The sequence below is a fragment of the Oryzias latipes genome, chromosome 5, assembly GCF_053564925.1.
Source record: "Oryzias latipes strain Hd-rR chromosome 5, Olatipes_Hd-rR_3.1".
NCBI classification, from domain to species: Eukaryota; Metazoa; Chordata; class Actinopteri; order Beloniformes; family Adrianichthyidae; genus Oryzias; species Oryzias latipes.
This window is the reverse complement of record NC_136241.1, coordinates 6882293-6899565: the sequence shown is the minus strand read 5'-3', so window position 1 is coordinate 6899565 and position 17273 is coordinate 6882293. Positions and strand designations below refer to the sequence as shown.

At 40.3% G+C, this 17273-nt stretch overlaps 1 protein-coding gene across 13 annotated transcripts in view; it reads right to left on the bottom strand.

The window, feature by feature from the left end:
• cacna1da (calcium channel, voltage-dependent, L type, alpha 1D subunit, a) overlaps positions 1–3622 on the bottom strand; it is a 73267-nt gene extending 69645 nt beyond the window's left edge. For all 13 annotated transcript variants that reach the window (XM_023954780.2, XM_078946946.1, XM_023954782.2 and 10 more), the window contains exon 1: positions 3312–3622. The gene's annotated coding sequence lies outside the window, so the exon portion shown is untranslated. The remainder of the gene's footprint in view (positions 1–3311) is intronic.
• Positions 3623–17273: the final 13651 nt, after the last annotated feature.

Here is a 17273-nt window from a genome sequence, read left to right as displayed (position 1 = left end):
TGAGCCTTCACACAACTGCCATACATTTCACTGGAAATGTGCATCAGCCAATCAAACAATCAATCTGTCTATCCTTACTTAAACTCAGGTTTGGTAGGGGGTGAGAGCCTCAAATACAAACAACAGGAGCCTTATCACCCCCAACTCCTACACAGGTCTACACAGACACAACTTGCATGTCACTGAATAAAAAGCCAAGCCGAAAAGAGGAAAAATCTAGGCAGCAAAACCACTTTAAGACCCTTGTCTCGAAATAAGGAATGTCCTGACAGCGTCACTCCGACAGCCTTGCAGCATCAGGACCACTGACAGCTGAAGAGATGGCATAGAGAGTGTCTTTATTTTATGACGCCTTACAGGAGCCTTGGCTCCTGGTGCACACTCCTGTCATCCTGACCTGCACCACCCACCTAAATATAGTTAGAAGTCTAGCTCCTAGGCATTGACTCAGTCCAGAGTTATGCAGATCCTTTTCCCATCATGCTTTGTGTTGCATAGGATCTAGTCGAATTTGTGTCGGCATAAAAACACAGCGGAGTCAGAGGACGTGCAGAAAACAGACCAGTTCTGGGTGTCAAAGGCACACGAGGGGCTTTAAATGGCAGCACACGATGAATGAATTTATAAATTTATAAATGATCTCAGCTTTAGCATTGACTGTTTTTTTTTGTTTTTGTTTTTCAGCCTTCCTGGTTAACTCCTCAAAATGAATGTGCGGCATGTGATTGTGTACCGCTGTTACAGATGCACATATGTTCCTGTTATCTAACTTTGATTGTGCTAAAGCCAAGGACTCATTCCTCGCTCGCTGTGTTGAAAACAGCAAGTTACAAAGCAAGTACAGGCTTCAAAGCCAATGGAAAAAAAAAGTGTCTTTATTAGTTCAATAAAGTTCATGGTGTCTGTATTGTTAACTGACTTCTTAGGTTCTTCTGTTATCAGACACGGTTGTGTGTTTTGACAGACGTCGAAACATGTCAGGTATGTCAACAAACACACAACCGTGTCTGATAACAGAAGAGCCTAAGAAGTACGTTTTCTTTATATCATCACCTATTATTTATAGAAGTGCACAAAAGGAAAACCGACTGGATTTTCTCACATCAGCTCGACTTCAGTGTTCAAATACAAAAGCACCACCAACACAGCAGCTTTACATGTAACAGAATTCAGACGACGACATCAGAACTAATGAAACCAGTCCACTGAAATGCTTTATTGGATTATGTGGGTGAGAGGAACCTTGAAGGAACCTGTCCTGCCTGCAGAGAATGTGACGTTGATGTCTGGGTCTGTTCAGATGTCATGAGGTATTTCCATTTGCTATGATGTCGTCTCTTCTTTGCCCTTTCACTTCAACGTTGCATTTTATCCAAACATTACGATTATTTTCCACAACTCAACCCACTGCAACCCCCTCACATATGTATGCTAAACCTTTATTGGCTTTAATATAGAAAATAACAGTTATTAATCCATTTTTTGCACCGTTTTTTTGTTTAAAAATGAGTCTTGATGGTCAGCTGGGGAACATTCTAGCAGTCATCAAGCAAATTGCAGGGATCTGGACATGACCCTTCAACTTCAATTATCAACACAATATATTTCACACATCATGAAAAACGGCCAAAATTGTCAAGTCAGATGCTTTGTTCAAATTTTCATACCATATTGCCTCTTAGTAATCTATATTAAAGCACAGAGCTGCAGCAAAAACTGTTTATCTGTCCAATTTTTTTTAATATTTTAAAGCATTTTAAAAGCGTTTTCAGTGGTCTTTAAATGTGATATTGTCAAAATTTACACAGAGTAAGTCCACTACCGCTTCCCATCATCCATCTGTTTACATGCTCCCCTGCTAGTTTAAAGCCTCTCACACCCCCAGCCTAACATTGCAACAAAATTGCTGAGCAGATTCCAGCTCAGACGAGGAAAACAAAGACGTTCCTGGATCCATTTGTCTGTAAGTGGATGCATCAGAATGGAGCAGAGCAGTTGGTTTTTGTACAACTACACTTTTTTTCAAACTGCCCTTTTTTCATCTGCTCCTGATTCACAATAAAAAATTCTTTAGAAATGCAAAATTAAGCTTAATTTTCTTAATGTAAGAACATGTTAAAAACACAATTTTCATTGGAGTGCATCTTTCAATCATGCTTTACATCAGCATCAACATGTATAGATATTCCTAAACAACAAACATCTGTAACTATATAAGTCTAATGAAAGCTGCTCTTGGCTATAGAAGAATAGGGTGGTTGGGTATTTTGTAGCTGGAAAAATGTCCTACTTTTCCAATCGTAATCAAATTAGGTTGAATTGGATGCAAAGTCAAGGTAAATTAAAGTGCTGAAACGACACAGGAGTTAATGGCTGCCTAAAGTCTTCAGAATAGAAGAGGATTCTATTCCTCCATTTCATATCTAAATACATAAAAAGAAGCTTTAAAAACCCCAGAAATGTGAGGCTGCTCTGCTCCACTGATTCATTTGTCTGAAAGGCGACAGTGCTGAGGGTCTGCAGGAGAAGGTCTGAAGCTGCTTCTCTGTGCAGTCTGCAACAATCCAAACAAACAAAGCCCGTGAAGCTGAGAGCTGCCTCTGTCAGGCATCACTTGGCCACATCAGTGGTGTAAGTCCTTGAACTGCTAGCAGGCCCCGCAGAGGAAGAAGCAGAAAAGGTCACATTGCAGCACAGAAATAATCTTCTTATTGCAAACTCAATCTAATATGCCCGCGTGCCGAGCTTTGGACGCGCCGTGGCAGCGTTCGGATCTCTTTTGTGCCTCGTTTTCTCCCAAGGACTCGGCGCGTGAGTCGCGCGCTCAGATGCCTTTTCTGAGGCAATTCTTCCATCGGTGGATCGACATTGACGTCCAATGATGAAGATAGAGGGGTGTTTTTTTTGGACAACACCAAGGTAGGACATTACAACCCCACCCCACCCCAAAACCCGACAATGGGAATACAAATCAAAGAAATCAGTGAAATGACCGCCTGACTCCAGGCGCTCCTAAAGAAAACTGAGCATCGCTGCTGCCAGATGCTGCTCGCTGTGCAGTCACCGCTGGAAACATCAGCTCAGCGGTGATGCTCTCACTCAGGGGTGGTGGGATCGGTCCACATGACATGTTCGGTCTGCTCATGTCCCGATCTGCATGCAGGGACCGGTCCTCAGAGGTCCAAACGTGGACACAGAGTGGCCGCTGGTACCTGCCTGCCGTCCTGTCACGGGACCGAACACGCGCCGCTGTTGTCTGCGCGACGGGAAACGCAGCCATGCTAAAAAGAGGCTACGTTCGGAACCGGTACCTTGTCTGAAGACTTCACAGATCAGCCGCGGTCCCCTCTCCGATCACGAGTCCAGAGCTTCGGCGAGCCACTAACGCGGGTCCGGGGTCGCTAACGGCGGCTTGAAAAGGCATCAGCTCCCGGAGCAGGAGAGACGCGAACAAGCCTGCGCGTTAATTACGCTCCTCCATGATGACCGGGGAGAGCTAGAGACAGAGGAGTGCGCACCAGACAACAGAGCATCCCCGTCCGCCGCCTGCTTATCGTCACGGCGCCACTGAACGATGAGGAGAATGACAGAAAGCTCCCCTCCTCCTCCTCCTCCTCCTCCTCCTCCTCCTCCTGGTCCTCACTCCACTACTAGCGAAGGTCAAAACATAGGTGCGTTGGCCAAAGTCCATCTGACCTCCTTATCTAGAAACGAGGTCCGCCAGAAGTCCCAAGGTCAAACTGAGGAGAAGCAAAAATCCAGGATGCTGCTGGACTTTCAGGCTAAGATGGTGATGGTGGACAGTGAGGTGATGGGCAAACAAATGAGGTTTTAGAATTGATTGCAATATTAGAGCATGGGAAATAGACAACTACGGACTGACAGCGACTCTGGAAAAATATGGAAGGTGAAGGAGGTCCCCAGTTGGAGGACCCGGGCTCTATGTGCCAAACGGGACGAATGGCTTCAGAAGAAGATCACTAATCAGAAAAATGGTGAAGAGGAAATCTGCAGATTTTTTTTCTCACAATGTTGAGCTTTATGTGAAACAATCAGGAGACACCGCAGGCTTACACCAATCCATGGGGTGCATCAGAAAGCATGTTCTGAGGGGGGTACTTGAGGGATTAGTCTGCTCTTCACCCACTTAACCAAAGGTGGTATTGTGCAGAGATGGGGAATAATCAAACCAGAAAACATATGCTGAGGATTTTGTTTTGATTTAAAAATACATAATGTACTTATGTTTTTTGTTTTTGTATAAGTCAGACTGAAATCTCATTTGAATTAGAAACTTTTAAAATAGATGTATTAAAAACATCTGCAAAAGTAACTGTATTTGATCGATGCTGTTTGATTTTCTGTCAAAGACTTAAACCAAAGTGTCATAAAATCATAGCAAACATCTAAAAATAATACAAATGTTAGTTAACCTGCATTACTACATTATTAGTAAAAAAAAGTGTTTTAAACATTGACAGTTTAAAGGACAAATGAAGACTTTTCAATCTAATCAAACTTTATATGTAGAGAAGTTTTCAGAGCTTAACACAAAGTGCTTTACAGAATAAAAAGAATTCAAACTTTAAAAACCACAAACAAAAACTTACACATGAAAGTCCTACTCTGATCATCTTTTGATCTATTGTAAAAGCTTTTAATTAATTATTATTACAGTGTTCCCCCTCGTATTCGCTTTTCACTATTCGCAGTTTCACGTTTTCGTGAATGTATTTTTCAGTCACATGACTCCTCTGGTTAATTACAAAAACTAAAGATGCTTGTATGAGACTTTTGCATCAGAAGGAGGTGCTGCGGGGGAGGAGAGGGGCAGTGATGAAGAGCACGCCGGCCCGTCTGCTTCCTCGCCGGGTGCTAAGGAATATTTCACAGCTGGCTCCACCGGTTCCTGGATCGCTATAACCAAGGTTTGTGCCCCTGGATGGAGAAATGGCATCAGCTGACTCAAAAGCGACTGGGAAAAAAAATCCTAACTCGCAGAGCAATATAATCACGGAGAATAATTATCATCCGGAGAAGGTTTTTAATGTGTATGAAACCAGTTTCTTCTGGAAGAAGATGACCTCTCACAGAGACACTCCTAATGTGCGTTATAAAGTACACTACGGTAAAGTCTAGTGCTCTGTATAATTGTTCTACATGTACACCCTCTATAGCTTACTGTCCCCTACACTTCCAACCCAACATTAGTGGCGCAACAAAAAAAGACGAGCAATATTGGAGCTACCCAGTTGAACAGGTTTGCCAGATGCCAGCTTGGAAGAGGGAAAAAAAAACGTTCATGGATTTATTTATCTACAAGTGGATGCATTGGAATGGAGCAGAGCAGGGAGGTTGTGGCCCGCCATCGTAGCGCCTACGTCAAAACGACAAGCTATTTCCAACAGCAGTTCTGCGGGTGCCCCTTATGACAATAGTTAGAATGAATGCTAATTTAAGCTTCATGAAACAAACAGCAAAAACCCAATTTACATTATCCAAGAGTAAAAAAACATGAAATGATATAGATGAGATTCAAAATAGAAAAGGAAAAATAAAATACAGATAGTTAGATTTAGCAAAGTAAACCAATAGGATTTGGAAAATATTCCTAGGAGTGTTTGATTGCAATGTTCCCAGTTTTCATTTAGAAGTTGCTTTTATCTAAAGGGACTTCCAATATTTATCCGTCATACACACCAATTAGTACATCCAAGCCAAGTGGAGTTAAGTGTCCAGCCAAAGGACACAAAAGTGTCCCTCCAGGGAATCCAAGCAGCAGCTAATCAACTGGCAGGCAGCTTCTCTGCCTTTTGAGCCACAACTGCTAATATTGGTTTAAGATTTCCCTGCTGTTAAATGACAAAAACAAACATATCATTTAGCCAAGAAATGTCTCTTTTCGGTAACAAAACCTCTTCCCCCATCCACTCACTGAGGTACACTGAGGTCATTCAGTGGTGGACTTACCATTAGGCAAAGGTAGGCGATCGCCCGGGCCCCAACACTCTTCTGACCACTTTTTACAGCCATCATCATTTAACTCTGTCATAAAAAAAAACAAATCTCTGAACTGGCATAAAATTGATCATGTGAAAGTGTTTGCTTCCCCTCGTCCATCTGCAGAAATGGTCTATTCCAGTCAATAGTAAGTCAAGAGACTAGCAGGTTAGCTAGCAGACAGCTAGCATTGCCAGACTGGGCGATTTTCAGCTCAAAAGGGCAGTTTTTAACCTGACTTTGTGGGCAAAAGTTGCTTTAGGTGGATGGACATAATTTGGGATCAGTTCTGGAGTTTTTTTGCTTTGAGTCTTTCAAGCAGGGATGTGTGGTCTGGGGAGAGGCAAGTGACAGGTAGTGCTTCACCACCTGCCGTCATGAAACTTTCTACTGATAATAAAATAAACAAGCGTTCACACTAACCTGTTTCATAAATGCAGTTCATAAGTTTAATTTTAATCGTTCAAATCATTTTTATCCTCAAAATCACTGTATTTTGCATATTTCCTGTTTCATTTAAGCACAAGCTGCGAGCTCTGCTGCACGAGAGAATTTCTTAAAATGTGGTCAAAAGAAGCATAGAGATCCAAAGGGCTGTGAAAAGTAGGGAAAGGCAACGGCAAAGCAAGAAATGTATTGCCATACTTCCAAAATTGCCGGAAGACAGACAAAATAGGAAAACAAGAATAAAAAAATCTTTGCCCTCTTTAGTAAAACCTGACAAATGGAAAAAAAAGACAGAAAATCGCCTTTCTTCCTACAAGGAAGTGAGGGGTTTGGAAAATTTGTGCATCATGGCAGGTTTTGTTGAGGACAGCCAGAAGAAACAAACTCAAGAGTGAAGAACAATAAGTAAGATTTATTGTCCTGGGTTGAAGTCTGCAGACCTGAAGGAGCTTGGTAACCCCCCCGCCAGCAGGAAGTGAGCAGACAGAGCTGGGAGGGGGAGAGAGTCTGGATGCCGGTGATGAGTGGTAAACACTGGGAAACCTCGGGAGAGGAGTTCCACTTTATAAAGTCAATAGAATGTCTTGGGCTTACAATGAGAATCCGTATGGATGGAGAAGCGGGGACGAGGCGAGGCGAGGCAATGACGTGACAGCTTAGCGATCCGTGCGGATGCGTGGAAAGAAAAGTTTAGCAGGATGGCTGGAAGTAACCAGTGAAACTGACGTTCCGGCAATGAGTGAAGCACAGAAGCGAACTTATGAAGGAGCACGACCAGGTGTCTGACATAGAGCGAACCCTGGCCAAACAAGGTAAGTGCTGCAGCAGTCATGACACATTTAGTACATGTAATGTTTTTCCAAGTAAAAATAATGTATATAATATAAAATAGATTTCTTTAACATTTAAATGTGATATCAGTTATTAAATTCTTGACATTAATGTTGTCTAAAAGTGGACCAGTAAGGAAATTATTCAACGTTGTACACTATATAAGGATTTAAAAATGAAATAATGAATCCAACCGCTGCAGAGGGCCCCTTGTCATTGTTCCCCTGAGGCCCCTAAACTGCTAAGTCTGCCACTGAAGTCATGCCCACAGAGAAAGAAAGCCAACAACAGCTTACACTTGCATGGAAACACCTCTCAAGCATTCGAGCAGCTCCTTTTACACACTTCAGTTCAAGTCTTTCTCATTTTTTTCTCATTTCAGCCAAAAATGAGAAAAAAAAGACCATGACAACCAGAAATGAAACCGACAAAGAGAAAACATTTTTTATCAAATATGCCGACTCACAACCCGAGGGATGTGACAGCTCATCTACCATAACATCTAGTGGTGTCACAATTCATGCATTAATTTATCTTCCTACAGATTGATCTGTTTTAGGAAAGTTGTTAATTGAATTGACCTAAACTGTTAAAAAAATTGTTTAAAAATGAAATAAATCAATGACGTAAAATGACAATTAATAAATAAATTTATGACTTAAAAACGAGCAGATACATCATGGCGATGACATCAGCAAACATGGATCATCATTCCAGTCCACTGTGTGGAAAGACTTTGAATTTAGCAAAGTCATGTGACCATCCAGTGTGCTCGAATGTTCTAAGAATGTTCCCTTTGGATTATTTGGATGTGGAAAAACAGGAATAGAAGGATTCTGTAAAACTTCACCTGCACTGTTCAGTACCCAGGTATTTATCTCTGAGTCACACTGGTTGAACTTTTGGTTCAACCAGGTGCCCTGGATCCACTTTAGGTCAGAGAATCTGACCAAATCGGATGAACCAATATCGTCTATGAATCACATCGACAACCACAAATTATGATATGAATTGAAACATTGAAATGTATCATTGCACCTCCAATGACTACACATGTTTTTAACTAATCAGGTAGTTATAACTTTGAGACCATAGCAAAAATCCTGTAGCAATGTGGACTTCTCGTGATGGTGCAATGGGAAACATGAGTTCTGCTTTAAAGTACTTCACTATCCACAGTGTGCAGGCGTGCTACAGACCACACATTGTGTCAATTGTGTTGCAAAATTCCTACCTGACTGAGCTGGATTTCTGCTTTATCTTCAACACGCAGTAGCCTGACACAACCAGAAGACACTCATCTTCCTCGCCTCCCTGACAGACTGGTCAGTGAATGATCTGCAGCCGCATTTGGTGAGAAGCAGAAAGTTGGAGAAAGAAAAGCCAGGAACCAAGTCCTCTGTATCAGCTTACCTGTCAGGATAATGGTTTCTTCTAGAACTATCCTGAATTATTCACCTGCCCATATGGTGAGGATAGTGTGTGTGTTGCTATGTGTGTGTCAGCGTGTGTTTGTAGATCTTTTTATGTTTCTTGTATTGTTATCTTTTTTGGTACTTACTCCTTAAAAATTGCTTTTTGCATTGCCACACACAGCACCGCAAATGATCCAGTTATAAAAAAAGTCACTTTGTGGTACTAAAGCAAAGCAAGTAAAATGTACTGAAAAATTAAAAGAAAAAAAAACATTAAAAAACAAGTGGATCCAACTGCAACTCAAATATATTACATTTCTTTCTTTGGAATCAATAACTGATGATGAGGCTGACCATCATTTTCATGGAACTTGGCTTTGTTAAAGCTGATGTGTGAGTATAAAGAAGCTTATAGATCTAGTTTGGGTTAGCTTGTTTAACATAAATAAATACACAAATAGAGAACACTACTCTGTGCTTAAAGACTGTGTTCACAAACGTAATTCACACATTTGCTAATCTGGTCAGGTGTAGATAAAGATGAAAGCTGGTAAAATATATGTAAAGAGACTTTGAAAGTAAAAAATAAATAAATAAAAAAACTCGTAAAAGATATTTTCTAACAGCAAAAAGTTTCACTGTTTAAGGGATCATGTCTTTAAAAGTAAAAAGTAAAAACTTTAAAAGTGTGATTCACATTTTTAATATTAGTTGATCACTTAATGATTATGGTGTGAAGTGCCACATCAGGTTTTATTGAGTCATCTGGACCATAACATTTTCTAAAAATGTTGCTCCTAAAACTGTTAAGACCAAGAATGAAAATAAAAAAGACAAATATTAGCTTTGGGTATTGCAGTCAACAATGCGAACGGTGCTGTATGGCCTACAGGCGTTACCCGCCCTCGCCACCCTCGCCCAGCATGGCACACCCATTGCTAAGCAGCCACTATTCACCTCTGACCCCCCCCTCCCCTTCTCTTTCTGTAAGGCTGGTCTGAGCTGTACATTACAAATTCATGTAAAAATCACTTTTTTTTTCAAAATGGCAGCCTTTCTGTTCATTTGATCTCCATAGCAACCATTTTGTGTTTCATTCGCCTGGGGATACCAAATAGATCAAAATGAGTTTCAGAAGAATAAGCAAAAGTACACTTTTGGATTTCCATAGCAACAGAGGTTATTTGCCAACCACGCCCATATTCCTAATATGTTCATATCCTAAGTTATATTATTTTGACTAGCTCGACTCTGGGATCAGTATATTAAATTTTCGCTAGGAGAACACCACTTTTGCAAGATCACCAAGTGCACGCTATTCAAAATCTACAACTTCTAAATGCAACATATTTTCTCCAATTGCTTCCCAATAATGCCCAAATAGTTAGGAGACCATCCATGAAAATTTTTAGAATTTTGAATTTTAATTAAAAATGGCGCTCTCTTCCCAAGGTCAAAGATCGACGGTACCCCAAGCGGTGGTTGTAGACTTAAGCTTCTGTCATGTGTGTGCAATTTTGTCATATTTCGTGGAAAATCGCTTGGACAAATGTTTACGATTCCTATATTGTGGGAAAACATGAAAATCGCTAAATCTAACCTTTTACCTCAAAATGCCCACCAAGCCGTAGGCCGTGTGGCTATCCCATAATAGTTTGAAAACTTTGATTGAATATCCCCGACATGTGTGCATTGGTTTCGTTAGTGAATTCTGACATTTTTTTATGAAGCCCCAATGGAGATTTTTGCCCCAGTCCTTATTTTTTTACAGTTTTGCCTGCTATGATGTTATCATTGAGGGGAGAAGCCAAAATTCAAGTTCACCTAGGACTATGTACATTTTGGTGAGTTTTCAAGCATGTGGTGAAGGTCAAATTCTCACTTTAGGTAAAAAGTCTTTGTAATTTTTTAGCTGAGTTAGCAGAATCTTTAATACTAATTCCTACATTTTTTCCACAGTAGCTTCCTAATGATGCTCAAGAAGTTAGGAGACGATCAATGAAAATCCCTAGGAGAGTTTTTGTTCGTAGCTGGCACTAAAGTTTTTTTTTTTTTTTTTTTTTCAAATCAAGAGGGCGGCCTCTCCCAAGGTCAAAGGTAAACTAAACCTCTGTGGTGGTTGTAGACGTAAGCCAGCAGCATGTGTGTGAAATTTTGTAAAGATTTGCAAACTAAAGTTTCCTTTTTCTATATTTTGGAAAAACGTGCAAATCCCCAATTATCAAACTTTGCCACAATATGGCCACCAAGCAGTAGGTCCTGTGGCCATCCCATAATAATTTGAGAACTTCCTTTGGATGTGTGTTTTGTTTCGTTAGTGTATTTTGAAAAAAAAATTGTTTTGGCTCCATAAGCGATTTTCAGCCCGTTCATTTTTTTTAAAGTCTTGCTCAATAAGATGTCATCGTCGCGGGGGAGGGGTCTTTCACTATGTCTAAAATTCATTTTTGCAGATGTTGGTGAGTTTTCGCGCATGTGGCTTCGCTCAAAGACGCAGAAATTGTAAAAACAACATGGTCCTCGCAGCCAGTGACTGCTGCAAGCCATAACATTTTGTATGATTGATGATTGATGATGACTGATGATGTTTTAAATATGAAATAATTAGATTTTCAAATAATGAAGAATGCGTCAGCGGTTTTGCCTCACAGTGAGAAGGCCCTAGTTCGAATCCCAACAGGGACCTTTCTGCGTAGAGTCTTCACGTTCTCCCGGTGCATGCGTGGGTTCTCTCTGGGCAGTTCAGCTTCCTCCCACAATCCATTGCTTGATAAGAGATGACACTAAAGCAGGCATGTCCAAAGTCCGGTGTGGGTACCGGATGTTCTCGGGTTGCCGGATGTTCTCGGGGTCCTTCGGGGTCCTTCGACCAATGATGACGTCACACTATTTGATTGGCTGTAAGTTGCCACGACCAATGAGTTAACGTCGCTAAGTTTTTTTAAAAACTTTATTGACAATTGCGGTATCATACATTAACAATGACATTAACGTTAACAACGAACAATAACGATGTAATCAATATTGCCTCGAAGATCAGTCACCATTGCCAAATATAACATATTGACATAGAAAATAAAGAATAGAGGGGAAAAAAAGAAACAATGAACATAACACACAAATAAATAAAAACATAAGTAAAATAAAATAAAGGAACATAGAAAACATCTAAGTAGTCTAATACTAGTTAAGTTAGAGGTACTCGTGAAGTTTGTATTTCTGAACAAAACTAAGCAATTTCAAGCCATTCTTCTTTTTCATATAATGAAGTGATTGAAAGCAAAAACAGAGCTCTTTATTAAATGTTATAAAAGTGGTTTGGTCTTCAAAACTTGACCTCACCAAGATGGCGGTGCTCTCCTCCCATGAGGAACCACGTGATGTCTCCTCTAGTGATATAACTCATTTGAAGGACCCCGAGAACATCCGGCAACCCGAGAACATCCGGTACCTCTCCGGCCCGTTGGCCAAATGGTTCAAATTTCCACTGGCCCACTGGCTCCTTTAATAAAAATCCATAATATGCGGCCCCCCAGCACTTTATAAAATTAGCAGAAATTACATTTTGAAATTCAGCATGAAGAGGCACTACCAGATCAGACATGCTGTCTACCGCAAGCTAACTGGAAATGAACGGTGTGAAAACGTGACAAGCTGACCGGGATTTGGGGTAAAAACATGTAGATGTATTTGCTCTAAAAGAAGAAATAGAAAGTAAAATGTTCGTTAAAAAGTTCATTCTGATTTAAATGTAATGCTGCTAAAAGGGTTAATAGAATGTCAGGCCGATGGTTGGCAATTTTCAGCGTTCTAATGCTAATATAACAGACTATTTTCATTCATCTTTGTAGTTTTATTTTGAAAGGGGACGTTTCATCTGCAGGAGGGGGGTGTATGGAACACCGTTTACCTTCTGCATTGGTGTTCTGCGCATGACAGGTTAATGACGTACTGAGAATCAAATGAATCAAAATCAAGCACGGCTCCGATAAACAGACAACTCTGCTGTAGCGGGTTTAATCTATTTCGACTTTAATCTCAACTTTTACCAATAAGTCAGAAACCAGAAAAAAAAAATCCTCCAGTATTTTTTTCTCTGGCCCGTCTTGGAAAACACAGATGGGTCACTTATCTACAGGTGGATGCATCGGAATGGAGTGGATCAGGGAGCTTGTGGCCCGCCAATTGCAGCTTCTACTTAACATCTCCAAACCTTTTAAACAGTATTTTGTCTTCTTCTACTGATTCCCCACGATTTGAATAAAGAATCATTCAGAACTCCAGTTTCAATTATAATTTTCTCCATCATGACATAATTGCTACAAGAACATATTAAAAACACCAGAACACAGCTTTCATTGGAGTGGATCTGTAATCCTTGTGCTATCCCAGGCACTTTAACATTGGGAGTTGGGTCATCTAGACCCACTAGACAGTGCTCTGAACCTTTTTTCTTCAATGATTTGTGATCTTCACTGGTGTCCATGGATTACATGAAATCTTTCCACCTTTATCCACCTTTGTCATGGTAGGGAGAACACGTCAATGTAAGGGTGGGGTCATCTAAGATAGCACAAGTTTTTTAAACTGATCCCTACACCTAAATCCAAGAAGACAAAATGAAGGCATGTGTGGAGAATGCTTTTTTAGCTAAACGACCGTCCGACTCAAAGGGGTTTTCACAGAACCACTGCTACAGTTCATCTACTGTTGCATGAACTTTCTCAAAAAATTTCACTCTCCTGCAAAGGTTGCTTACCAAATTACTCAAAAAGTTGCTTTCATTTAAAAAGAAGAATCTGTTTTTGACCTGATTATGGATTTCCCCCTAAAGCTTGCCATATGGAGGGGAAGATAGTGGAAATACTTCTTTGCATTATTGTGTTTGTTCACCTGGAATGGCTTTAATTTCATTTTGTTTTCTTTGCATTTTTGGAGGAAAATTGTTAGATTTCATGTCTTTAAAACGGTTTGATTCCATTCTTGGATGGTACATATTCTGATTTTTTACCCTTTAGCTTTACTCACATTCACTTCAGGTTTTCCTTTTTTTCAGCAGCTCATTTTAAATTAAATTGCAATCCCGCCACGTTAACAGTTTGCAAACATTCATAAGTGGAGCAAATTTAGTTTTAAGCCTTATTTTGTATAATTTTGGAAAAATAAAAACAAGTAGAAAAAATAAACTGAAATGTAACTTAATATTAATCTTGCCTAAAAATCCACCCAAACCCTAGTTGTTCCTGTAGCACGATCATGTGCACTGATGCAACACTCACTGTTTGTGCATGTTTATGAGAGTCGTGCATGTGTTTTGTGTGTGTGTGTGTGTGTGTGTGTGTGTTGGAGCTGCTTGAAGGAGAGCAGTACTGATGGAGCCTGAAAGCCCTGCAGCGCAGCTGTTCTCCCAGTGCATCGTCAACTTCGCTGCGGAGCCCACCACAAACGCTCAGCCTTAACCCCTGCTCACACACTCCCCTCCTCTATCAGCATCTTCATCTTCTTCCCTTCATCCAGTCCTGCTGCTTATCTTAAGCTCTCTACTCAAATCTTTACATTTCTCCTCCTCAAATATTTCTTTTAACCCTCTTTGCTGTAATTATCTCTCATGCGTGTTTCATGTCTCTCTTTATCGAAGCCTTTCCAATATCATTATACAGCGACAAGTTCTTTTCAGTTTTTCTCAAAGATAAATAAAGCCACAGCATCCCCCGCCCCCCCCAAAACAATCACCTCGTCCACTGGTGAACATATGTGAGTCCTATTCTTTGTCCTCATGCTCTGTCAGAGGCTGGAGCTTCTGGGAGATGGGCAGCTCTCAGATTGAAGGGCGAAGACCCCGTCATCCTGCTGAATGTGAAGCGATGGAAAGAAATGGACTGAGAAGAGCAGAGAGGAAGAGGCTCCAGCCTGAAGGAGCGACTGGCATTCAGCCAAGGTTCATGGACATGATTGTGAACCTCTGTGTGCCGACGATGGAAACTGCAGCAAACGTGTCCATCTGGACGTTTTCTCAAATCATCGGGGTGGATGTGTTGGAGTGGTTCCCTTGAGGAGCAGATAAAGCTGCATTGGCAGACTGTGTACTACATTAAAGTATTGTTTCAAAAGTGGAAGCTTGCTCCTTTTTTTTTTTTTTTTTTACTGGCAGAGAGATTAAAAATAGAAACATTCATGCTCTCTGAATGTACTTTCCCTTCAGGAAGTGTGCAGCTGTGGGTGTCAGGCATTGGGCGAATACCATCACATGGTGCTGTCTTCCCAGGCTGCCATTGGCTGGCACCTGTGGAGCTGTGTGAAGAAAAGCCTTTCTGACAGGACCCAGGAGCCCAGAGGAGTTGCTGGAAACTGGGAGGACAATGTCGATGGAACCAGGATAGCAGCAGGGAGCTCAATAAATGGCATCAGGCAGGCCGTGAATGCAGAAGTGCTGGAGTGTGACCTCTGATCCACGGCAAAGGGCAGGATGCACTGAGATGATCACATGTCCAAAGAAGCGACGTGTGGTGACGATTTTGTCGCCGTATTTTATAGCATGTTTCCTGATCTTTCAACTTAATTCCACTATATCCTGACATTATTCTGCTGATATTAAGTAATACCTCAATTTATTATTAGTTTCTCTTTTTAAAATTAACTTAAAGATTCCCTAATAATGGACTGAATGGGTGAATGTAAGCTCCTAAAATAAAATAAGCATAGTAGCACTTTTTAATATTATGCAGTCTATGTATTATTCATTGTGGATGTTCAGTTGAATATCTTCAATCTCAATATTCTGTTTCCATTAATGCTGCTGAGCCAACTGCTTTGTAATGTCATTATAGATTTTGACAAATAAAGTCTGTCTGATGCAAAGCACTAGCATTTGTAGGAAGACACTGTCCTCCTGTGTCCAAAACCTGTACTACATGCCATGCTGTGGCTCTGAGATCTGTTGAGGACCTGGGAGGTCAAGAAGGCAACTAAATATTTACATTGTCCATAACATAATGTGAGATATATTTTTGCTCAAATCTGTAATTATTAATTTGGTACTCAATTAAAAAAAATCATTTTTTCACACTAAATAGTTTCCATATTTCAATACTGTTGTTGGAGAAGTTTCCTATAGAGACTTATTTTTAGAGTTAATGCTGAAACCAAAAAATGTATTTAAAAGTTATTTCAAAGTTATATATAGGATGAATCCCCCCACACACAAACACACACAAACACACTCAATTTCTTAAGTAAATTCTACATAATGAGTTGCTTAATCTTAATGTATCTTTTCTGTAAACCCACAAATCTTGAGAAATGCAAAAACAGGTAAAACACGTCTTTAAACACAGCCAGCTATTTGTCTGACACATTGGGAAATCTTACAAGAATTGATTTTTTTTATAGAAGTATTGAAGTAAATCTAACTTCTGTCATAAATATAGAGATAATTGAAATGGCCACAGACTCTCTGATTACATATTAACGCAGGATATTTAATCACTTTTTAATAGTAATACTAATGCATTTTACTTAAAAGCGCCTTTCAAAACACTCAAGGACACTGCACAGATATTACACTATTGTTTCTCACTTGCAAACCTTGTTTGTGTGACTCATGCAAGACATTTACTCTATTTTTCCTTTAATTTCAAAGCACTTTGAAGCCTATAGGTTTTTTCAGATATTGAGAGGACAAAAACATTTTCTACACTTAGCTTAATTGACCAGCTCTGACCTAACCAGATTCCATCATCTCCAACTTTTGTGGAGTGAAAAAAACAAGGAGACAAATTGGGGCCCATCATTCATTAACCATTCTCAAATGACATTTGCAAGCTTAGCATCTCTGAATGTTAAGTACAAAGCGTTTAAGCTCTGATTGCCTATGTTTAAATCTATATCTGTTATATTCCTCTTCATCCGTTTTCTTAACCCTCTATATCTCTTTTGAGGTCATGGGGTTGCTGGAGCCCGTCCCAGCTGCTGTTGGGTGTAGGCGGGGTTCACCTTGGACAGTCTGCCGCAGGGCACCCAATCACTCCCACACACACTCACACACTAGGGACACTTTAGAGTAATCAATTAACCTATGAATCATGTATTTGGACGCTGGGAAGAAGCCGGAGTGCTCGGAGAAAACCGATGCATGTACTGGGACAACGTGCAAAGTCCACAAAGAAAAGTTCCGGCTGGGATTCGAACCAGCGCCTCAGCATTTTTTTTACTTTTTCTGTTTCCCCCTCTGACCCAAAGATGACAAAAATGCAACAAACGTGAGAGAAGACAGCTAAATATGAGCAAACTGGAAGCTAATTTTAATAATTTAAACTTGTACATTTGGTGGCTTATGTACACGCTGCCCATTTTGTTTTCTAACTTCAAGCTTTATAAATCTGTTTAGCGCCTTTCATTCTTGTTGAAACAGAAAGCACTTCAAGAAGTGTTTATTGCCATATTCAGTGAAGTTTTGCAGAATTGGAATTTGCTTCGGTGCCAGTGTGCAACAGTAATAGAACAACAGTAAGCAAAAATTTAAAAATGACACAATGGTCAGAACAATAAATAAATAGAGTAAGTAGTGCAAAACAGTGCCAA